The following is a 26,831-nucleotide window of genomic DNA, read 5'->3' on the forward strand; positions in this document are numbered from 1 at the left end:
AGTTGCCATATGAAAAGCATAAATTGAAAGAGCAAAAAGAATACAAACTTAAATTTAGTTTTGCTCCAAATTATTATAATGATAATCGACGTAAGAAATCTTTATTTGTTTAGAGTAGAGGATGGGTAAAATGTTCTGCAAAATATAACCCTTGTAATGGTTCACTAACGATCGGGCTATTAATTTTCTATTGATCGAACACAAAAATGAATATTTATATAACTTTGCTGAGATCCTGAATAATTCTCCAACAAGAGAAGGTCTAATAAAACGAAAAGAATATCAGACAACACTTTATGTGTTACAAGATTTGGAAAGAAACAGATTTGGAAAAAGTGGAAAAATTAATATCGTCCTGATTTATAAAATACTCATTTCTTCGGTACACCTGAAACTAAAAAGAGCCTTAATATATATGGCTTACTTGAAGGAACAACTAAATCAAAGTTCCTCTGGGACTTTAATCGAATAATTCCAGTTGTGAAAGGACGTGATGGTCCTGTACGATCATGGGTGGTAAAAATAAAAAAGGGAATTTTTAACAGACCTATACAAATCTGCATATCCCCTTGAACTATCAGACTGAAAATGAACAAATTTCGTAACTTATTTTTTTATCCTTATATTTCATGCTTACTAGCATTACTTTTAGTTAATTAGTTGAATTAATATTATTAATATTACTGTTTTTAATTCAATTTGATATTTACTTATTGAGTAACCTTTGGATTATGCTGTTAACTATATTTGTTAATTTTATAGAGATTGCCTTTTGCTGTTTTTGTTTACATCAGGTAAATGTACTTTTGATATGTAAGTTGCTTTCTTACATTTAAATTCTTTTGTATGCTGAAATAGTGATAATTTTTTCAAAATTATCAGGCAGAGAGAATGGAAAAATATCTCAAACAATTTCTCGTATCGTTGTTAGACGGCGCTTCTCTTTTTAAGAAAGAATGTTAGTTTTCGTTATAACGTAGGAGTGTAAAAGAAGTACTGATGACTTTCGTGTTTGTTTTGAAAATAAAATATCTATTTTGTAAATTTTTAAAGTAGTACTTACTTCTACTAGTATTATAAGTATGATCAACTCTCTCTCACAAGAAGTAAATTAAAATATATGTTTTTCCTAGCGTATGTTAAATCCAGACATCATTAATTCTTGTATATTTATCTCTCATCTGGGAAACAAGTAAAAATTAAAATTTGCACCAATTCACATTTCTGAGCATACCGTGTTATGTTTTAAAACGAGGCATAAAAAACGACATTAATTTACCATAGACTTTCCTATGAATTTTGAGCGCGATCAGATAATGATGAGTCTTTCTCAGAAGCAAAAATGAGATGATCAATAACCATTTTATGTCGGAAGCAACGGGTGTAGCAGAGCAAAAACAAACGAGGAATAATTTGGCAAGGAAAATAATGATGTAACACCTGACTGGGGGTCAATTGTAAATACCTAGGTATTACTTAAAGCCCTCGGTTATGTTTTACCACGAACGAGGAAAGGTTAAAATTTGCACCAATTAACATTTTTGAGCGTATCGTGTATATGTTTTAAAATGAGGCATAAAACACGACATTAATTAACCATAGACTTTGAATAAATACTATAGATTTTGAACGCGATCAGATAATGATGAATCTTTTTCAGAAGCCAAAGTGGGATAATCAGTAACAATATTAGCATTTTTATGTCGGAAGCAACGGTGTAGCAAAGCAAAACCAAGCCCTAATAATTCGTCAAGGAAAATACAATGATGTCTGGGGACTCAAGTACAAATACCTAGGTATTACTTAAAGTTCTCGGCTATGTTTTACCACGAACTTCACTAATTTCTAAAACAGTTAATAGGCAGAAATACTGCTTTTAACTTTTATACCTCACCACTTGCGAGGCTAAAATTAAAAATATTAAGACACAAAGTTACCATTCACCTCACATTTTCTTTAAACTTCTTGTAGTGCAATGTCTGATTATTTCCAATAGAGGTTACAAGCTCATAGATGACTGCTAACAGCTACTGAAAATTTGAATTCATGAAACAAGTCAACCTCGAGATTTTACTCTTAAGCTGGGAAGCAGATATTCGACAAGTGATAAGCTGTACTGTGGGCAGTTGGCTTTAATCCAAACTACCTGCGATAAAATGAGGCGATAGAAAAGACGTAAACCAAAATCAGTTTTGTAAGTGAAGCTCAAATATAATTCCACAATGAAACGTAAAAATCTAAGATACAAGAATTTTAAAATGTTAGGAAGAGTTTTAGAATTAGTATCAATAACTAAAGAAGTTAAATTTCGTAAATAAGAAAAGCTTAAAAAACATTCAGTTCAGCAACTGAAGAAGCGTTGTGGAGCTCATAGAACTGAATTCAAAATTATAATTAAATGCCAACTATGATTAGCTATCGAAGATTTGTTTATTTATTCTTTTCGAACATAAGATTCGTATTTCTTGATCAGCAATTTTAACGCTGTTTAATTTGACCGGTATAAACACGTAAGAAAACTAAAAGGTATGTAAAGAATAAATAATAATTTAAATTAGTAATAGCGCTTTAACGCTTACGCTTAATCTCTTTCTGTGTACTGTGTCATTTCGAGACTAATCCATGTCGCATGACTCTTACAGAACACCGATGATGTAAATGGAACTCAAACAGCCAATAATAATTTTACAGCAGTATTAATTATTCATTCAAGATGCACTGAGAACTAAAACTAATTCAGTTTTAATTAAAATTTCATCCTGAACACAACGAACCTGCTTACCTCGCTTAGCAGTTGCACGGGATGCAATATTTATACTAAATAGGCGCATATATATAGCTAATCTGCGATTGGTTAAATTTACGTTTCAGTTCTTTTTACTAACAGCAGAATAATTAGTATAGTAATTTGGAAAGATCAAGAATAAGCTGCCAAAAATATAAATGTTTTGAAATAGCACTGTAAGATCTGTCTCTGTTATTCCACATAAACTAACTTATATCCTACAATAAACCTGGCGAATTCTCGCACAGGCGTGAATTATATACCATCACAGAAGAAGGGGGGAAATAATCCTTTATTAATTCAAACTAATTAACAGAAAAGCACGGACTTCGTGCGATAAAGACACCGACCACTTGCGGTGGAAACTAAAGCGTAGAATATAATACAAGTAAACCTGAAATAAATAATGCAAGAGCGCAATTAAGTTTACGCCTAAGAGGTGGACTCAGAGGAAACTAACCACCGTAATACTAATCTGATAAGGCCAAGAAGCCTACTAGCGTGACCGCGAAATAACAAAGAAACGTGCGATTGGCTAGCGAAACACGCTCTGAAAAAAACTGATATTCACACGTTTAAATAGCACTTCACTTAACTTTAAATTTACATCCTGGCGATAGAATGTGAAGGGAAGTTGAAAAGTTTAGAACAGGTAATCAAACTTAAAATAAATTTGTTATGCAAAATAAAGAAAACCCTACAATTTACCTGGCCAGAATTTAAATATCGCATAACAAGGCTTTAAAAGTCTGGATAAGATAGCTAAATTCTAAATTTATATGTGAGTTTACAATCTTAATCTACATCTTAACTAAATTTAAGGTTTTACAGATGGATAATGTGGCACATATTTACAATATCTTCTTCTTTTGCAATTCTTGTTCAGTCGGAAAAAAGTTTAGTACGTGCTTACACATATTTTACACTTGCCCTACTTTCAGTATGTGTTATTTTTTTTAACAGTTCAACCTTTCCTACATTTACTCAACTCAATCTTTCTAACCAGATTAAAACCCTCCCTTGCTATCCAGCATTGTGGACTGTAAAATGCGAGTGTGCTTTATTTAAAACGAGTACAACACTTACTGACTACCCCAAATTTACTTGTTAGAATTAAACCAACTAAACCTAGACAGACACCTTACAATCAAATCTCAGCCAGAGGTGCTAACGCTAGTGAAAATTAACTTAGAGTTGGCTGGAGAGACTAACATTTTATTTTATATTCACTTTCAATTTATCTTAACTTTCTTTTAGTACTTTTCATAAGTAACATAGACTACTCTTTCATTCGAAGCACAATTTCAAGCATATAAAATACTTTAAGTACTTAAGAATTCAAACATTTTTACATAAATAATTTCTTACTTTACTCAGCTGCAAATAAGCATAAATTAATTACATGCACCAATTTCTAACTATTTGAGTAACGAAGTTCGTTTTCTTGATATCATACAAACATTTTCCTACCACAGTCTCTACGACTAACGTTAAGATTTCGTTCTAAATCTGCCAAGATTATTTGCCAAACTTTGTTGCTTCTTATAAACATTTAAAGCTTCTTTCCTTATACAAAATTTTTAAATTACTTGCATAATACAAAAAAACCTCTTTTTAGCTTCTTGCTAAACACAAAATTGTAAGCTTCTTGCTAAATTAAACAAGCATTGTTCTCTTTCCGAGGCAAAACTGCAATAAATATTTTGAACCAACTTTCAACTAGATTTTAAAATAAATTTAAATAGCATGTGGAGAACTCTTTGTTATTATTATTTGTCCGCTGCCCCGAGAGAGGGCGCTACCAACTTTCTCCCTCTTCGTCTCTGGAGGAAAATTCGAACTGGTTACTCGGTTCTTGGCTGCCGTTGGTGAAGCACGCACTCACCTCTCTTTCCCTCCGTGATGTTATCGTAGCTGTAATATGACTTTCTTGATTTTTACTCATGCGGACTTCCGAACTGAAAAATGCTCATCTTGTAACTACATGCAATGTGATTGTGTATAAGTGAACATATGTTAAAATATATATCATCCTAGAATTAAATATAAATGGTAATATTACCGAGTCAGATTTTGTTAACATTCAACGTGCAATCAAAAATGGCATCATTCAACAACAGCCATAAATGGTGACTCGTCAAGTTGATGAACACGTGCCTCCTGTAACCTGCTTGCATCCTCAAGTTCTGTGATTATAATGTGCTATGAAGTGAAAATTACTTCTGTTCATGCAAACTACTAGCGTAATCCATCATTATTTTCGTGTCATCAGCAATATAGTGTGAAAAACAGTTGTGCTTAACAACATGCTTGTGAATGCTTAACAAACTGCTTAACAACATGCTTGTGAATTATCATGTGTCTCAAGCAAATCGTCAAAGCGCTTTGAAGTGATCTCCATATAAATCGTACAACGTGGTTACATATCATAAAATAAGTTTTTTCGGAATATTTTTTCTATAAGTGAATTGTGTTGTGCTGAATCTGCTGCTGAATGAGCAAATATTTCTCGTATAATTCGGAGGGAAGCCACGCAAATTCTTAGTATTACTTATGCTTATATTCGGATAGCTTACCTGCAAAAGTGTTTCTCTCACGTTAATGTTTACATTAACTTTATTTATTTTGCACTAGTGTCGTATGTGAACTTATTAGTGACTGATTATTGTGTATTTTTTGTGTCATATTGGCAATATATATTTGTTTTTGTGAATCATGGCTCCACCACAACCCATCGCAGACGATCTTAATATTTCCCGTGTTTCCGTCAAACCTCCCCCCATTTTGGAAGGTCAACCCTACTTTGTGGTTTGCACAACTAGAGGCCCAGTTTGATATCGCCGGAATCACTGTTGACTCCACGAAATTCAATCATGTGATACCTGCAATCGAATCTGATTTTCTCATTAGCGTTTGTGATATCGTTTTACACCCACCTGTGACTGGCAAATATGATACACTAAAAACACGCTTAATTCAATTGCATTCTGAAAGTGAGGAGTCAAAGATACGTATACTTCTTCAAGGGCTAGAACTTGGCGATCAACGCCCATCACAATTACTTTGCCGTATGCGAACCTCGCTGGAGAGACCGTTGGAGAACCTTTGTTGAAATCCCTATGGATATCTCGTCTCCCGCAAAATACACAAAGTATTCTTGCTGCCTTAAGTGATGATCTTCCAAAACTAGCAGTTGTAGCTGATAAAATTACAGATCTCACAACTCTCCCGCACATAAATAGTGCTGCTACGGCATCTACCTCTCCCATTGAACAGCAAGTTGCAGAGCTGACAAAGCAGGTAAATGAACCTTCGCTAGCCCTCAAAAACAGCCGTGAGCGTTCCTGTGAACGAAGAGACTATTCCAAACGCAACAGTAGGCGTAGTAGATCTAGTGGACGCTATCAACAGTATAAAGAACCGTGCAACAACATCTGTTTCTACCATACTAATTTGGGTTCCAAGGCACGAAAATGTGTTTCTCCGTGCAATTTCCGGCAGTCGGAAAACTAGATCGGCGATCGCTTGCCGACCAACGTTGCGACCGCCACATCAATCGAATTCTTTTGGCCGATTCATCCTCAAAGCTGACTTTTTTAATTGACACCGGAGCCGATTTATCTGTCATTCCCAAGAGTTACAGTCAGCATGCCAAAATACCAGCTGCATCGGAACTCTTTGCCGCTAACGGCACTAAAATTGCAACGTATGGCACCAAACTTTTGGCTATCAATTTAAACTTACGTCGCTCATTTACTTGGCCTTTTATCCTGGAAGACATCAATCAACCCATCATAGGTGTTGACTTTCTCACAAAGTTCAACTTACTCACAGACGTTAAAAACAACCGTTTAATTGATGGACAAACAAAACTATATTCTTGCGGTAGGCTTCCTCATGTGAACCCGCTCATTACTAGCATTCATATTTTGATGGGTAACTCAAAATTTGACAAAATTCTTGCCGATTACCCTAGCTTGACGAATCCTTCGCAAACTTTTGAGAGGCCACCAATGTCAACGATTTTCCATCACATTGAAACTAAAGGACCACCTATTTTCTCCAAACCTAGAAGATTATCTCCAGAATTACTTCAAGCTGCACGTCAAGAGTTTGATTTTCTCCTATCAAAAGGCATCATTCAGCCTTCAAAAAGTCCTTGGGCAAGCCCCCTGCACATGGTTCGTGAGGCTAATGGCGAGTGGCGACCGTGCGGGGATCATCGTCGCTTAAATGCCGTTACAATTCCGGATCGCTATCCCGTACCCCATATTCAGGATTGCACTCAAATGTTTTCAGGAAAGAACATATTCTCAACACTTGATTTAGCACGTGCCTATCATCAAATTCCTGTTAACCCTGCAGACATTCCGAAAATTGCCGTCACAACCCCTTTTGGTCTTTTTGAATTTTTGGCTATGCCGTTTGGTTTACGAAATTCAGGCCAAACTTTCTAACGTTTTATACATGAAGTTTTATTTGGATTGGATTTTTGCATCCCTTATTTTGACGACATCCTTATTGTATCGACTAGCGAAGAAGAGCACATCCGTCATCTTCGTCAAGTATTTGATCGTTTGAATAAACATGGTTTGACATTAAACCCTAACAAATGTGTACTCGGAAAACCATCTGTTTCATTTTTAGATTGCCTCATTACTGCCTCAGGTGTAAAACCCCTGCTTGAGAAAACAAAAGCAATTGCCAACTTCCCAAAACCTACCACTATTGTCGAGCTCAGACGTTTTTTAGCCATGATAAACTTTTATCGCCGCTTCTTACCAAAGGCAGCCGAGACCCAAGCTTCACCGAATGAACTCTTAAAAGACTCACGTAAAAATGATAAACGCCCTGTTCCTTGGAACGACGAACTTAATCAGGCATTTGAAAAATGTAAACACGACCTTAGTAATGCTGCAACTCTCTCCTATCACTCTCCTAACCAAAAGCTGAGTGTTATGGTCGACGCTTCTGACATTTCCATCGAAGCTGTCTTAAACGTTCGACATTCTAATGACTACCAGCCGCTAGAATTTTTCTCACGTAAGCTCACAAAATACAGCACGTATGACAGAGAATTATTAGCTATTTACGCAGCTATTAAGTATTTCAGGTATAATCTTGAAGGTCAACACTTCACAATATTTACTGATCACCGACCTCTAACTTATGCATTCACATCAAAATCAAATTCTGCTTCCCCGAGACAAATTCGGCATTTAAATTATATAGCTCAATTCAGCACTGATATTCAGCATATATCAGGTTCCAGCAATGTCGTCGTGGATACTTTCTCACGTATTCCGGGCATCGATGCCAATGCTCCACTGGATTTCACGCTTATTGCTCACTCGCAAGCCACTGATGAGGAGCTAAAACGTCTGAGTGAAGACCCAAACTGCTCGCTGAAATTCCAGTCATTACAACTTACTCGGGACCTCCAACTATTGTGCGATACCTCCAACAACAGACTGCGACCTTATGTACCACTTGAGTTCAGGAAAAAAGTTTTTGACTGTTTTCACAACCTATCGCACCCAGGTATCCGGGCTTCCAAAAAGCTCATACAAGAAAGATTGGTTTGGCCATCCATGCTAAAGGACATTGCCAACTGGACTCGTTCCTGCATCATGTGCCAACGTTCAAAAGTTACCCGGCACACACATAGCCCTTTGGAAAAAATTGCGATGCCATCCGAACGATTCGACCATGTCCATATAGACATCGTTGGTCCTCTGCCACCATCTGACGGTTATCGATATCTACTCACCTGCATTGACAGATTGGCATACTCGTTGGCCTGAAGCTTTTCCCATTCAAGACATCTCTGCTGACTCTGTGGCTCGACAATTCATCACCGGTTGGATTGCACGATTTGGTGTACCATCAGTTGTGACTACTGATCAAGGTCGACAATTCCAGTCACACCTTTTCGCTTCTCTGACATCTATGCTTGGAATACGCCGAATTCGCACTTCACCATACCATCCTTCCGCCAACGGCTTAGTGGAACGCTTACATCGCGACCTGAAAGCAGCCCTGAAGTGCCGTAATGACACCCGTTGGACTACTTCACTTCCTCTTGTGCTTCTTGGTTTGCGTTCTTCTTTCAAGCAAGACCTCGCAGGTACATCCGCTGAACTTGTCTACGGCACACCCTTTCGATTACCATCTGAGTTCTTTCAGCCATCCTCTGCTCCAGTCGATCCAGCATCCTTTGTCCAGACTTTCCGAGAGGCGATGAAGAAGCTGTCTCCGACTCCTACTTCGTGCCACAACAAATCTGCCCCTTTCGTGCACCACGCACTGACCACTTGCACTCACGTGTTTGTGCGAAACGACGCGGTCAAACCACCACTCACTCCTCCATACGATGGACCCTTCAAGGTCTGTGCACGTAACAATTGTAATAGATCGTCTGAAGCCTGTTTTCTTCGAAGCTACAAACACTCAAGTTCCTGTGACCAGCGACCCTCCTGACTCCCCGGATCCAACTGCTACTCCGGATACTCCTCCTTCGACCGACCTTACGCTTCCTCCCAATGCTCCACCAGTCGTCACACGATCGGGAAGACGTGTGCGCTTCAACACTAGATGTTTGTGAACTGATTTTTTTCATCGTACCTTTGGTACTCGGGGAGGGAATACTGTGGAGAACTCTTTATTATTATTATTTGTCCGCAGCCCCGAGAGAGGGCGCTACCAGCTTTCTCCCTCTTCCTCTCTGGAGGAAAATTCGAACTGGTTACTCGGTTCCTGGCTGCCGTCGGTGAAGCACGCACTCACCTCCCTTTCCCTCCGTGATGTTATCGTAGCTGTAATATGACTTTCTTGATTTTTACTCATGCGGACTTGCGAACTGAAAAATGCTAATCTCGTAATTACATGCAATGTGATTGTGTATAAGTGAATATATGTTAAAATATATATCATCATAGAAGTAAATATAAATGTTAATATTACCGAGTCAGATTTTGTTAACATTCAACGTGCAATTAAAAATGGCATCCACCAACAATAGCCATAAGCATAATTTTGACTCATCTTTTGCTTGGCGTATTCTGTCATCCTTTTTTGACGAAGTCTTCCCACGACAGAACTTTGTTTAGCTGTAGCTCTCGGATCCGCTGTTTCTATCCATTTTGAGAAATGATCGACTATAACTAGTAATAATCTATTTCTATTACTTTCACTTTTTGGAAATGGGCCCAGTAAATCTATTCCAATACCTCATTTGAAAAAGTAGCTCTTATACAATTTAGATACCCGGCCGGGCTATAATATACATCGTTAACTAACTCCGGGAATTTTTAGACCGGCGCTTGAATTAGCGCAGCTTTTATTCTTTCAAATGTAGTGTTTGCCTCAGCTGACCACGAAAATCTGGCTTTTTTTCTTTTCAGTTGGTCCGGCTATTTGCGCAAAGTCCTTTATAAATGTTCTATAATAGTTGCACATGCCTAAGAAAGAAGAGAGCTTTTTCGCAGTGCTAGTTTAAAAACTTCGTTTAAATCAGTGTTCGTCAATATTTTCACTTGAAACAATTATATCGTCGAGATAAATAATCGTTGATTTCCAGTGGACAGGTCTTAATATGTTGTCCATGGTACGTTGGAAAGTCGCCGGGCTCCACATAAGCCAAAAGGCATTCTCAGGAAGGCATAAGTTTCTGATTTAATGATGAATGCCATTTTCGGCACATCCTCTGGTTTCATTGCTATTTGGAAATACCCTGAGGTAAGGTCTATGGTGGTCATGTATTGAGTGGACCTAATGTTTCTTATCACTTCCTCAATTACAGGTAGAGGATAAATGGGATATTTGTTTAAGCTATTTAGTTTTCTGTAGTCGATAGCTAGTCTCCAGGATTTAAAATTTGAAGGAGGCAGATCAATTTTCTTTCTACACAAAACGACAGAACTCGCATAAGGCCTGCTTCTTGGCTTGATTATTTTATTTTCGAGCATGTGTTTAATGTGCTCCCAATTATTTTTTCTTTAACTTTATCATATCTGTATGGCCTGACCTTCACGGGCTCCTCACTTTGTAACTTAATTTCATGATAAACTATCTGAGTGAAGCCAAATGTTTCAGAAAATAAATCAGAGAAAGGTCTTACCAGTTCTTGTTTTCTTCTGTCTTCAGATTTCACATGTTCCAGGTTGATGTCCGGAGGTTCCACAGCTTCTACTTCTCGCGGCTTCATGTGTAGTTGCAAAGTTTCATTATACATGAACAATGTTTGCCCTTCGTTGCAATAACTTTGGTATTTTGAGTTTTAAATAACTTAAAATTATTTCGTCTTAAAATTATTTCGAAAGAATTGTGTGGACAGAAAATATGCTTGCGCTTCTCTATCGACCAGGGTTTCTGTTGGCACCTTATTTAGTCGATTGTGAATCACAAGTAAGGACAATTTTTTTATTATCACCGTATTCAATTGAACTTTTGAGGGATTTTTATTCGAATGGGGTGACTGCACACCCTTTTCAGCAGCCACCCGTCCTAGTTTACATCCTTCTTAACTGCCCCCTTTTTTGAATCTTGGGGTCTATTTTGACGATCGCCTTTGTTTTTATCTTTAAATTTATTCCCGCTATAAGTTTGTTTCGCTAGTTCCGCATATGGCCTCGAAAACGGTCCGTTTGGTCTTTGGCAAAACTTCTTGTACGCGTACTTACCCTCCTACTCTCGAATTTCATCGCCAGCTCGAACAATTCTTCTAGTGTGCTGTGGTTTCATACTTCAGTATAATTCTGAACTTGCGGCAAAAGTCGAGGCAAGATAATTCGAATTATTTCTTCATCGTGGTTTTTACCATATAATAAATTAGCGACTTGGACCTTGCGTAAGATTAAATTAGACAACTGTTCAATTTTTAAGTTGGTGCTTGCCGTACAATTCGGCTTCAAGCCTAGCTCTGTCCTTCACCACGGGAAAAGCTTTTGCCAGAGCGGCTTTAAAATTGTCGAGGGTATAAGTGGGGCTTCCAATTTTTCTCAATCGAAATCGTTCGATTCCTTTGAACCAGCTTAATGCCTGTCCTTATAAGGCGGTCGTTGCTATCGTGTTCTTCTGTATTTCAGAAACAGGGAAAAGTAAAAAATGATTTTCTAAATTTTCTAGGAAGCTAGCGACCGATGTTGTTCCGTAAAATGTCATTGCGGGTTTCATGGAGGCCCTCATTTTTTCAATAAGATAACCAAAGCCTTCCATCATATTGCCAGGAGCCAGTGCAGTGTACGACCTCGATGGACCTAACTCAGCTGCACCTTCGTTGTTAGCCATAATTCGAAAAAACTAGGGCATCACTTGTAAGATATGCCTCTGTTATTCCACATAAACTACATTACATCCTGAAATGAACCAGGATTCTCGCACAGGTGTGAATTAAATACCAGAACAGAAGAAGGGTGAAAATAACCCTTTATTAATTCAAACTAATTAACAAAAAGGCAGGGACATTGTGCGTTACAAAAATACCAACCATTTGCGGTGGAAACTAAAACATAGAATATAATACAAGTAAACCTGAAATAAATAGTGCAAGAGCGCGCATAAGTTTACGCCTAAAAAGGAATCTCAAAAAGAATCTTCATAGGAATCTAACCGCGGTGATACTAGCTTGAAAAGGCCAAGAGGCCTACTAGCGTGACCACGAAATATTAACGAAAGTGCGCTTTCGATAGCGAAACACGCTCTGAAACAAGTTGAGTTATTCACACGTTTAAATAGCACTTCACGTAACATTAAATTTACATCCTAGCGAGAGAATGTGAGGGGAAGTTCAGAAGTTTAGAACAGGTAATCAAACTTAAAATAAATTTGTTATGCAAAATAAAGAACGCCCTACAGCACAAGTAATGTGCCAAGTTGTTGGTGGCCACACCATGCTTACTGAATTAAAGACAAATGTTTAATCTGGCTCGACTGCCAGATTTCTGTTCATTATGGATCTACGTTTCTACGCCATTAGAACGAGTATTTCTACGTAACTGTGAAATGAAGTTTTATACCGCTTCTAATACAATCGAAATCTGCTTCAATGCTATCAAGATGAGGCAGTTCAAATTCAACACTCTCTCCTCCCAAGAAAACCATTGCGTTTATTTTAGTGCGTCAAATTTACATCCGGATTTTGTTCTCGATATTGCCAAGGTATACGAGCCCATGGACCAGATCTAGCTGGGGATCCAAATAGCTTCCTTTATCTTTTCGTTTCCCACTGTGCTTCTGGTATTTTACTTTTGAACATATTTATTCCGAAATGAATATGGGATAAATTTTAAACATATTACTTTTAAATTTATTTTGCATTGTCACCACTATTTATTGCTGCTTTCAGCGCGCAACTGGTTTAAGTTTCGAACTGCGAACTGCTATTCACTTTATATTATATATATATATATAATATAAAGTAATATATATATATATATAATATAAAGTAATATATATATATATAATATAAAGTAGTATATATATATATATATATATATAATATAAAGTAATATATATATATATAATATAAAATAATATATATATATATATATATATATATATAATATAATATAAAGTAATATATATATATATATATACACATAATTTTTTTACTAAATAATATTGATGAATCGATTATATTATCTCCTAAGTTTGTTAACATTGATTGTATCACAAAACTTTAAGAAATGGAATATAATAAAAGCATATTTGAACTCAGGAGAAAAATTATTTAAGGAATTTAAATATATTGCTTTAATCAACATTAATCAATTAAAAGTAGTTTTATATTGACAAATAATATATTTTGGTAAAATATCAAATGAAAAGCTTCCCAAGATTGAACATGATTCTTCTGCAACTAAAGCTGCAAATAACTTAACGGATTGTAAATAACTTATTAAGGCAATGATGTGCTTTCTAATTACCATCAAAATAGAATTATATCCACATTTTGAATATTAAAATGCAAATGACACACTCACATTGATTACATTTTTTAATTTTTACTGTTGCTAAATTCCATCAAAGTATGAAAAGAACATATTGCGCTTTGATCTTTCTGCTGATTACTATATGCAAAACTTAATAAAGATACCATATACGTAATCTTAAAATGGTCAATAAAGATAAATTTATTTCATTCTACAAACCTTCAAATAATTCGAAGTGATACAGCTCTAGTAGCCAGGCATTAATTTCACAAATATTTAAGACCGGCAATGTCGTACGCATGAATGGTTTCCGCTACCGAAAACTGCAGAGATGCATATCGGAAGGAAAGAAAGTTAAATGTAAATATTCTCTTTGCTCTACAAAAATGTTCAATGAAAACTTTCCGCCCAAAAAAATGTTACAAAACATTTATTACTTAGTTCCACTTCAGATAAGAGATAAATTTATGAATATATTATTTATGCAGGGGCAATCGCATTTCAGGTATATTGCTACAATATAAAAAGGCGTTCTTAACATAGGTTCAGCACAACTCGCAATAAGCAGTAAAAGTTCTGTATTCTTACGAACATTGGTCGGCCTGCACCTTTTCAAAATGATGAAAATTGTGGTAAGATTTTTACAGTTTAATACTTTTTCTTTATGTGCGGTGGGTTTTAATATGTAATTTAGAATCTTCCTGTCACATATTTTTAATTCGTATATTTAGCTTCCTATTAAAATGTAAAGTATTGTCACTCGAACAAAATATTTACTGCAAATCTCATGTGCAAGCGATTCAGTAAAATAAATGCATTGCTCGATCTTCAATGATTACGTACTTTCTTTAATAAATAAGGCCACCAGTCTTCATGTAACGCTAATTTACAATAAATCATGTGACACTGACTCTGATGTTTGGCTTTGCTGTTTTGAAAAGCTCATTTTAAATGTAAGATTTTATATTCTAAATTTTTAATTTCTTCAAAATTTAACGCTTAAACTAGCAATGCTATCCTAACTCAGCTTCAAAGTTTTCAGGTACAAAACCTAAATTTGCATATTAAGCATTAGACTAAAATACCTTTTTCAACCATGTAAATTTTAGGTTTCAAACATTTTTTTTAACTTTTTGAAACTCTAATGGTTAACTCTTTGAGTTGTTGTTGCTAGTCTTATTATGATTTTATGTTTTGAAAGCATAATATTACTAAGATTCACTACCTTTAAATTGAATGTGGAATGAAACAGTTAAATTATACATTTAAATCCAAAATTTATTGGATTAATAAATCCCCAGTTGTTATCAAATCATCATCTCAATTTACATTCTCCTCAAGAAGGACAGAGAGAAACTGTGGGTAATAATTGTATGCGCTTCAGTATAAAATGTTATTGGTAAATTTGTCCAAAATATCCATTGATGGAATTGATGTATAATAATAAAAACACATGTAGTAGTAGTCAGTTTTATTTTAAATTAGTTATTTATTTTAAAATAAAATTTAAATCACTCTTGAGGCAGATTTAAAAAAAGTTATGAATTTATGGTAAATTCCTTTTGGAGAAATGTATTTTATTTTGTTAAAAACATAAAATGATGCAATCTTATTTTGTTTAAAACATAAAAAGTATAAGAGAGTTTAAGTTACAGTACTAAATCTAAAAACCAATTCTATAACACTTTTATTTACGGATACAAGGTAACTCCACTTTTGTTTAAGGATTTCTCAAATACATAAAGTGACACTGACAGCGGTAAAAATACTAAAATTTTCTTCAAGACCAGATGAAACAGTATCTTCTAAGATGGAGAAAATGTTATAAAAATTAATTCATTTAAGAGCGCAGCAGCTTTTATTTAAAACATAATACGGTATGATCTCTTTATTTCAAGTATATACTTTTAAGAAAATTTAATGGATATAAAGCACTGTTAGTTTGTTTATATTACTACTTATGAAGTCTCATAGAAAGCAATATCAGGGCTTGAGTACTTGCAATAGTATTTCTTGAAATAAAATTCATTTTAATTTGATTTATGAAATTATTTATCATTTTAATTCATTTAATGATAGATAAAATGATATTTTAATTTCTGATATTTTGCAGGGAAGCAGATAACGTAAATCTGCTCGAATCTTATTTTTTATCAGCACACAAAAGAATATTAGTCAATTCTTTAAGGAAACGTGTTACTTCTTATTAAGTTGTTTATTAGTCCAAAGGGGCTTTGTCTCTGAAGGTCTATTGTCTTCGTTTTACGATTTTGCGTTGAAAACTTTAAAAGGCTGTATCACGTTTCAAATCGTTGCCACCAAATACTGTCGCCCTGTATTATATTTGAAAATTTTAAATAATGAAGAATCTGCATAAATGTATACATGTTTCTTGTATTGTGATAAAACAACAGTACCTAGAGCCCTGCAATTTTGAATGACGTAATGATACTGCGATTATGGGCATCTGAAAGCCCAAATTTGAAATTTGGAATTAGTTTTATTATCGATTTCATATTTTCTAAACCTTTAACAAATTTTTGATTAACAAACTCAACGATTTCAAAGCGAGCAATGGCAACACCATACACCGAGAAACAAAAAAACCTTCTTATCTCCAGCGCGTGAAACTGTGCATAGAAAATTCTAAAGATAAGCTCATTTGAAAATTGTTTTACGGCATTGCTGTTGAACTCAATTTTATGGTTTAAATGCAAAGAGCATGATATTTAATAAATAAAGGTAACACACAAAACTTTAAAAAAATGCCTCTTTGGACGTAATTTAAAATCTGAAACCTTACAGTTTTTTTTATTTTCATCTTTTTTAATTAACTTATTGCTTTACAGAATAACATCAAAGTTACAGGATCCAAACTATAGGTCCTCAAAATGAAATAAAGATATTTTATTTTATAAATTACAGAGCTTGGTTTCTAAAATATAATCTAACAAGGAGTAACGCATTACCTAAAAGTGTAAATTCACAGCGTTTGAGCGCAAAAAATAAAAGAAAAGAAAAGAATCACACAGTTTGTTTCGCGCATATACTTAATTTTATGGTTCTGAATATTCTGGGAAATAATATAATTTTCGTAAAGTAACACAAATGAATAATTTACTGAAAAAAAAGTATTAAAACGTACTTTGCACAAAGTTCAGTAAATCGAATTTTAAAGTAAGAGATTCCGCAGTCATCATCGTCTTTTTAAAATTTTTTCTTGAATTCTATCGATAAAAAATACAATTATTGAATTTTCAGACATGTCTTTTTAGGCAATATTTATTTTGAACACAGCAGATCACGTAACTTTACGAAATGCTCGTCGCTCTCACCAATTTAAAACTTATACAAAATAAAACTTACATCCGGTAGGAAAAAAGGCAGAAATTTTAATTTAACACTCGCTGTTTAATTTTCGGATCTAATTCCAAATCATTCGTATTTTATACACCAGTTTTCCAAAATAGCTGGAAGTTGGATATTTTTAAATGACATTGTTTGCATTTATCATGATGGATTGCAACTAGATTTGGTGGCAAAACCTCTTCTCAACTGTTTTAATATTTCAAGTAGAGTTGCTTCTAGAGTGTTACCTTTGTTTTTATAATAATTAAATAACTAATACTTTACCTTTTAAGGAAGTAACGCTCCTTCTCCAGTCTTGACAATTAGTGATTGTTATCCTTTACATCACATTTTCAGTTCCTGAAAATGCCAAGTTTTGCTACTTTGTGGTATTTTACCGTTTCAAACCCGCGGCTAACACCATCTTTAATATTCTCTTGGGAACATTTTATTAGAAAAGAGTACTTTTTTTTCTTGGAGAATGCAATGAAAATAATCCAAATACTGTAACTTCTATGACTGCAATACCCCGTCGTATGCCTTTCTAACCGATATATAATATTTTAAATATAGGTAGCTAACTTAAAAGTTTAATTATTATTCTATTAGTATTATGTTAACTTCTATATAAAGATCTTAGTAAAAAATGTAATCCCCTCATTCTTGCACATAACATTAGATGCTTAATAGCTGCCACCTAAACAGAATCCTCTCAGTGGTGTCTTGAGCTTTTCATCTTGCTCTCTTGTTAAGAAAATTGTTATGAGTTATATTAATCTAAATGTATCGCAACGGGACTAATACTTCTATAATGTTCAGTTTGCTGAATTAAAAATTTCCACTTTAAAAGTGTATTTAAGATTTTTATTTTTTCAGGTTCTCATGATGCTCATTGGTATGGCAGTTGCTGGAGACTTGCTATTCAATCGAGGCTATTACTACCCAGTACGTTCGCAGGGATACTATGGATACCCTGTGAGAAATCTCGGGTTCTCTGGCCTTTCTTCAGGATTCAGAGGTCTTTCTTCCGGATACTATGGGTCAAGTGGATTTGGCAGACCCCTTTACTATTCATCGCACTACTAAAAGGCGATGGAATAAATCATGATGAGAAAGAAACTTATTCTTTGTAAATTTTAAAAATGGAAACAAATTCAATTGAAATATATTAATCTTGCTCCTAATTTTCGAACAAAAAATTGAAATTATGTACCTGTATTCTTTTAATGTGGCCCAATAAAAAATGTTTTACTGCAGAATCAATAAGAAATTTTAAATTCTTTTAATTTCACTTTGCTTGAAATTTTACAAATTTTCGTAAGAATTTTTAGAAAAAAATAATTAGTCTTTGAGAGCCATTTCTTTATTAAGATGCAGACACAAAAATGTTAATGAACATTGCTTTTTTTTTCATTGTGTTTTAACTGGAATCTTATATTTTAGCAGTGAAGCAATGTTATGAAGATTTTAGCATTTACATACTAGCATAAGGCGCTGATCTTTTATTTTGTTTGAATTTGTCTTTTCCTTTATTTCAATAAAGGCAGTTTTAAAATAACTTACGTATTTTTATATTAATAATTTTTGACATTGAAATATATCCAAGTAAATTATTAACATTGAAATATTAATTTAAGCTTCTAAACTAATTCGCATGTTATGCGATTAATTTCTCAGACAGTTTTTCGGGATTCGAAACATTATTAACAATTTCAATTGTTACTACTGGAAGAATGTCTAAAGAACTCAGATTCTAGTAATTCATATTTCAGGTAGTTCAAAAGTTTATAACAAGGGGGTTTATGTGAAAGGTCACACAAAGACAAAACACTATAAATAGAAATTTTCATACTTCGCCTCACATCTCTTTTTTTCAAATAAATATTACAAACATATATAAAGAATGTGAACTAAAATAAGCTAAAAAAGACACCGAATAAAAATTATTGATGATACTAAGGCAACAAGAATCAGCATAATTTTAAAAATGAGCGGGATTAGTTTCGAAGTTCGTATCGTTCTTCAGCTGCAGGAGTAAAATGACGAAGAAGAAGCCTGTGCTCTCGCGATAACAATAGACTAGAAAATTAAGAGTTTCATTGAAGAAAGAAGCAAAGGTACGAGAGGTCATCTATTTATAACATATAAAAACTGCTATAAAGTAATTTCCTTAAATGCTATAGATCAAAATGGATTGGAAATGGGATCATTAACTGCAACTGAAAGATTTTTATGAATATGAAACACCTCTAGAGAATCTAATTCGTGAATGGAAGTTGTTTGTGGTATAATTTTGGCTGCACAAAAATGGATGATAGGATTTGTCTTGATAGGACTGTTTTGAATTTTCTAACCTATTGTTAAACTGAAAGCCAGGGACCTCTAGAGTCCCTAAGCATTTAAAAGATTTTGGTGCCCCTACATATGTTTACTCTAGTTTTTCTTCATTCCTGCTTTCTCTCACTCCTCAGTTGTAGCTGTACCACGGTAAAAACCAACAATGGGAAATTTTGTGTACATCCTTTCTCTTATGCCCTGAGCATACGCTTAACAGTTAATCCAGTCCTGGTGAGAGCACAGGCTTCTCTTTCTTCATTTTCAGTCCTGCAGCTGAAGAAGAGGCCACAGAAGGACTAATCTTGAAAATTACTCTGATTTTTGTTACCTTAGTATCATCATCAATATACAAAGGAAATCCACATCCAGAGGTGAATTTAAAGAATCACGTAAATTGCAACTGTAAGGAAACTTGTGTTCGAAAAGGCACTTAATCACTTTCCGCAGTCAAGTAAGAACAGAGAAAAATATAATAAAACTGTAAAAAATATTCTGTGTCTTGCGGTCATCGGAAATTCACGTAAGGTGGCCACCTAAACTTTCAAATGTTTCGTAAGAGAATAAATTAAAACCAGAATTTTCTTTGAGAAAGTTGAATGTAAAATGTTTAAAGTCTTCCTTGCTATTAATTAAAAAATGTTTTAATTCAGATGAACCAGAATTGTTAGATTTGACAACATACGACATATACCAAAGAAACCAATCAGAAGTCCATATTCCTAATGTATTCTTAGTTACATTCTTATTATATATATTAGCATATTCTCACTTAACCTCAACATTTTGTTTCGTAGTGCTTGTAATTTCTTTCTATCAGTGGCAGTAGAATTATTATTATACTGATATGCAGTATATTTGTGTTCTTAATACCGTACCAAACTTTCGTATGAGCAACGAGTACTTAGTAGGCTTGCCAGATATTACCGTAACTTCTAATTCCGTGATGACGATATATATCAGAAAATAAAATAAAAAATTGACATTGTTTTTTGCATGATAGCTTTCGGGTAAACATTTAACATATCCATACACATATATACACATATATGGATAGAATACCGTGATGAATGTTATGCATCTTGTATTCTGCCTAGTCTACAATCGCAGACAAAATTTTAGTGAGAATTCCAGATATTCTCATTATTAAATATTTTTTTTTGGGGGGGGGGTACAAGTATTGAAACATTTTTGAGAAATTCCAGATAACACTTTAATTTAAAATTAGATGAGTTAGCAACCTTATTTTGGCTTAGAGTTTGAATAAATCTGTATTTATTTAAAATTTTAGATTGGCGTATTTCTCTTCTAATTTAATATTTCAGTGATTCACATTGGTCTATTTCCGAAAATATGATAGCTAAAAGAGAACAATTATATTTTAAAATTTAGCCATCTTTTTTTACCAATAATTTCCTTTTCTTTAAAGAATAACATTTTTAGCAGATATTCAAGGCTGGTGAATTCACTATAAGATTATACTGTCTTTACTTTTTCGGATAATAGTAACTGTGTATAAAATACTTATAAAACACAGAAAAGTTATACTAAGGCATCGACCTTAAATTCAGACTGCGTGCTGACTGAGTGCACGACCTGGAGGTAGCAGACAACCTGGAATATTTTTATGAACCTGTAAAAATTAATATCTTTTTGATTTATAAAATACTCATTTCTTCGGTACACCTGAAACTAAAAAGAGCCTTAAAATTGGTGATATAGGTTTACTTGAAGGAACAACTAAATCAAGGTTCCTCTAGGATTTAGGTCGAATAATTTCAGTTTTGAAAGGACGTGATGGTCCTGTACTATCATGGGTGGTAAAAACTAAAAAAGGAGATTTTTAACACACCTATACAAATTTATATATCTCCTTGAACTATCAGACTGAAAATGAACAAATTTCGTAACTTATTTTTTATTCTTATATTTTATGCTTACTAGCATTACTTTTAGTTAATTAGTTGAATTAATATTAATTATTAATATTACTGTTTATAATTCAATTTGATATTTACTTATTGAGTAACCTTTGGATTATGCTGTTAACTATATTTGTGAATTTTATAGAGATTCCCTTTTGCTGTTTATGTTTACATCAGGTAAATGTACTTGATATGTAAGTTGCTTTCTTACATTTAAATTCTTTTGTATGCTGAAATAGTGATAAATTATCAGGCAGAGAGAATGGAAAAATATCTCAAACAATTTCTCGTATCGTCGTTAGACGGCGCTTCTCTTTTTAAGAAAGAATGTTAGTTTTCGTTATAACGTAGGAGTGTAAAAGAAGTACTGATGACTTTCGTGTTTGTTTTGAAAATAAAATATCTATTTTGTAAATATTTAAAGTAGTACTTACTTCTACTATTATTATAAGTATGATCAACTCTCTCTCACCCGAAGCAAATTAAAATATGTGTTTTTCCTAGCGTGTGTTAAATCCAGACATAATTAATTCTTGTAAATTTATCTTTCATCTGGGAAACAAGGAAAAGTTAAAATTTGCACCAATTCACGCTTCTGAGCATATCGTGTATATGTTTTAAAATGAGGCATAAAACACGACATTAATTAACCATAGACTTTGAATAAATACTATAGATTTTGAGCGCGATGAGATAATGATGAGTCTTTTTCAGAAGCCAAAGTGGGATGATCAGTAACCATTTTAGCATTTTTATGTCGGAAGCAAAGGGTGTAGAAAAGTAAAACCAAACCCGAATAATTCATCAAGGAAAATATAATGATGTTTGATGGCTCAAATACAAATACCTAGGTATTACTTAAAGCTCTCGGCTGTGTTTTACGACGAACTTCACTAATTTCTAAAATAGTTAATACACTGACTACCAATAAGTATTTGGACACCTGTGATAGAAAATAAAAACTAACTTTATTCAAATTCAATAGTTGGCAGAGCCTCCACGAGAGGTAATTACAGCGTGGACCCTCCGAGGCATACTCTCCACAAGTCTTTGTATGACAGCTAGTGGTATTTTTTTCCACTCGGCTTGGAGAAGACATAGAAGTTCCTTCACCGATTTTGCACGGGTAGTGCACCCCTGAATTCGGCGATGCAACTCGTCCCAGAGGTTCTCGATAGGGTTCCGGTCTGGACTCTGGGCAGGCCAGTCCATTCGATGAACTTCATTGGCACCATACCAAGCCTTGGTTAACATCGAAACATGACAACTGGCATTGTCGTCTGAAAGTAACAGGGGTCCAACCCATAAAACTGCCACAACGTAGGAAGCACATTGTCATCCAAATTAGTGCAGTAGGCATCGGAATTGAGCTTACCATGAATGAGAACCAAGGGTCCCAGCCCATACCAGGAGAAACACCCCCAGACTATAATTCCACCTCGAACTAGACTGTTGCACAATGCATTCTGGCAGGAGACGTTCTCCAGGTAGACGCCAGACCCAGACCCTGCCATCCGAACGGTAAAGGGTGAACCTTGATTCTTCACTTCAGAGAACCCGTTTCCACTGATCTACGGTCCAATTTCGATGTGCTTTGCACCACATTAACCGAGCAGCGCGGTTGGACGTTGTGATCAAAGGCTTATGGGCAGCAGTACGACCATGAAAACCAAGCAGATGTGCTTCCTTACGGATGGTATTCATTGAAACAATACTCCCGGATGCCTCTTGAAACTCCTTACGGATGAGGGCCATCGGTTGGGTGCGGTTCTTCCGAATTTCTCTGGACAGCACTCCTCGGTCTCTATCTCCCACTTTCGTTGTTCTGTCGACTCAGGGCACATTCCGACAATCACCGCTCACCTTCCACTTCTTAATCACATAGGCCACTGTCATTTTCGGGTACTTCAGAACGCTAGATATGTCCCTTAAGGATCGGCCACATATGTGATACCCGATAATTATACCTTTCTCGAAATGAGAGAGCTCCGAACTGCGAGGCATCTTGCATGCGACTAAAGCCGATGCTGTTTCCTACACGATATATACCGACGGAGTCCGTGACGTACCTTAGGACTGCAGATATCGTCATTTGCATAGGTGTCCAAATACTTATTGGTAGTCAGTGTAGGTACAAATACTGCTTTTAACATATATACCTCACCACTTGCGAGGCTTAAATTAAAAGGCACAAAATTAAATCTGAATTCATCAATCAAGTCTACCGTGAGATTTTACTCTTAAGCAGGGAAGCAGCTATTCGACAAGTGATAAGCTGTACTGTGGACAGTTGGCATTAATCCAAACTCTAGTATGATTACGAGCTATTTCTTTAAGTTTATTAAACTGCTTGCCACTCAAATCTCTGGAATACGAGTACCTGCGATAAAATGAGGCGATAGAAAAGACGTAAACCAAAAGCAGTTTTGTAAGTGAAGCTCAAATATAATTCCACAATGAAACGTACAAAACTAAGATACTAGAATTTTAAAATGTTAGGAAGAGTTTTAGAATTAGTATCAATAACTAAAGAAGTTAAATTTCGTAAATAAGAAAAGCTTAAAAAACATTCAGTTCAGCAACTGAAGAAGCTTTGTGGAGCTCATAGAACTGAATTCAAAATTATAATTAAATGCCAACTATGATTAGCTATCGAAGATTTGTTTATTTATTCTTTTCGAACATAAGATTCGTATTTCTTGATCAGCAATTTTAACGCTGTTTAATTTGACCGGTATAAACACGTAAGAAAACTAAAAGGTATGTAAAGAATAAATAATAATTTAAATTAGTAATAGCGCTTTAACGCTTACGCTTAATCTCTTTCTGTGTACTGTGTCATTTCAAGACTAATCCATGTCGTATGACTCTTACAGAACACCGATGATGTAAATGGAACTCAAACAGCCAATAATAATTTTACAGCAGTATTAATTATTCATTCAAGATGCACTGAGAACTAAAACTAATTCAGTTTTAATTAAAATTTCATCCTGAACACAACGAACCTGCTTACCTCGCTTAGCAGTTGCACGGGATGCAATATTTATACTAAATAGGCGCATATATATAGCTAATCTGCGATTGGTTAAATTTAGGTTTCAGTTCTCTTTACTAACAGCGTTATGTAATTTGGAAAGATCAAGAATAAGCTGCCAAAAATATAAATGTTTTGAAATAGCACTGTAAGATCTGTCTCTGTTATTCCACATAAACTAACTTATATCCTACAATAAACCTGGCGAATTCTCGCACAGGCGTGAATTATATACCATCACAGAAGAAGGGGGGAAATAACCCTTTATTAATTCAAACTAATTAACAGAAAAGCACGGACTTCGTGCGATAAAGACACCGACCACTTGCGGTGGAAACAAAAGCGTAGAATATAATACAAGTAAACCTGAAATAAATAATGCAAGAGCGCAATTAAGTTTACGCCTAAGAGGTGGACTCAGAGGAAACTAACCACCGTAATACTAATCTGATAAGGCCAAGAAGCCTACTAGCGTGACCGCGAAATAACAAAGAAACGTGCGATTGGCTAGCGAAACACGCTCTGAAAAAAACTGATATTCACACGTTTAAATAGCACTTCACTTAACTTTAAATTTACATCCTGGCGATAGAATGTGAAGGGAAGTTGAAAAGTTTAGAACAGGTAATCAAACTTAAAATAAATTTGTTATGCAAAATAAAGAAAACCCTACAATTTACCTCGCCAGAATTTAACTATCGCACAACAAGGCTTTAAAAGTCTGGATAAGATAGCTAAATTCTAAATTTATATGTGAGTTTACAATCTTAATCTACATCTTAACTAAATTTAAGGTTTTACAGATGGATAATGTGGCACATATTTACAATATCTTCTTCTTTTGCAATTCTTGTTCAGTCGGAAAAAAGTTTAGTACGTGCTTACACATATTTTACACTTGCCCTACTTTCAGTATGTGTTATTTTTTTTAACAGTTCAACCTTTCCTACATTTACTCAACTCAATCTTTCTAACCACATTAAAACCCTCCCTTGCTATCCAGCATTGTGGACTGTAAAATGCGAGTGTGCTTTATTTAAAACGAGTACAACACTTACTGACTACCCCAAATTTACTTGTTAGAATTAAACCAACTAAACCTAGACAGACACCCTACAATCAAATCTCAGCCAGACGTGCTAACGCTAGTGAAAATTAACTTAGAGTTGGCTGGAGAGACTAACATTTTATTTTACATTCATTTTTAATTTATCTTAACTTCCTTTTAGTACTTTTCATAAGTAACATAGACTACTCTTTCATTCGAAGCACAATTTCAAGCATACAAAATACTTTAAGTACTTAAGAATTCAAACATTTTTACATAAATAATTTCTTACTTTACTCAGCTGCAAATAAGCATAAATTAATTACATGCACCAACTTCTAACTATTTGAGTAACGAAGTTCGTTTTCTTGATATCATACAAACATTTTCCTAATACAATCTCTACGACTAACGTTTACATTTCGTTCTAAATCTGCAAAGATTATTTGCGAAACTTTCTTGCTTCTTATAAACATTTAAAGCTTCTTGCTTAATATAAAATTTTAAGTTACTTGCATAATACAAACAAAAACCCTTATTTCAGCTTCTTGCTAAACAAAAAATTGTAAGCTTCTTGCTAAATACAAAATTGTAAGCTTCTTGCTAAATACAAAATTGTAAGCTTCTTACTAAATTAAACAAGCATTGTTCTCTTCCCGAGGCAAAACTGGAATAAATATTTTCAACCAACTTCGTACTGTATTTTAAAATAAATTTAAATAGCATAATTTTGACTTATCTTTTGCTTAGCGTATTCTGTCATCTTTTTCTTGACGAAGTCTTCCCACGACAGAACTTTGTTTAGCTGTCTCGCTCGGATCCGCTGTTTCTATCCATTTTGAGAAATGATCGACTATAACTTTTTATAATTATAATATTATAATAATAAAATATAATAATAAAATAATAAAGAAATATATTATTATAATATAATTTATATTATATTATAATAATCTATTTCTATTACTTTCACTTTTTGGAAATGGGCCCAGTAAATCTATTCCAATACCTCATTTGAAAAAGTAGCTCTTATACAATTTAGATACCCGGCCGGGCTATAATATACATCGTTAACTAACTCCGGGAATTTTTAGACCGGCGCTTGAATTAGCGCAGCTTTTATTCTTTCAAATGTAGTGTTTGCCTCAGCTGACCACGAAAATCTGGCTTTTTTTCTTTTCAGTTGGTCCGGCTATTTGCGCAAAGTCCTTTATAAATGTTCTATAATAGTTGCACATGCCTAAGAAAGAAGAGAGCTTTTTCGCAGTGCTAGTTTAAAAACTTCGTTTAAATCAGTGTTCGTCAATATTTTCACTTGAAACAATTATATCGTCGAGATAAATAATCGTTGATTTCCAGTGGACAGGTCTTAATATGTTGTCCATGGTACGTTGGAAAGTCGCCGGGCTCCACATAAGCCAAA

General features: G+C 34.4%; 1 long non-coding RNA gene across 1 annotated transcript; it reads left to right on the top strand.

Moving 5' to 3' along the window:
* The first annotated feature begins 14,210 nt into the window (after positions 1-14,210).
* LOC146998043 (uncharacterized) lies at positions 14,211-18,334 on the top strand. Its single transcript, XR_015040235.1, has 2 exons — positions 14,211-14,348; positions 17,941-18,334. It is a non-coding gene; the product is annotated as an uncharacterized LOC146998043 (long non-coding RNA).
* The last annotated feature ends 8,497 nt before the right edge of the window (positions 18,335-26,831 follow it).

Source organism: Stegodyphus dumicola, chromosome 3 (assembly GCF_044657685.1).
Source record: "Stegodyphus dumicola isolate Sdum_Otavi_A_Nest chromosome 3, ASM4465768v1".
Taxonomy (NCBI): Eukaryota; Metazoa; Arthropoda; class Arachnida; order Araneae; family Eresidae; genus Stegodyphus; species Stegodyphus dumicola.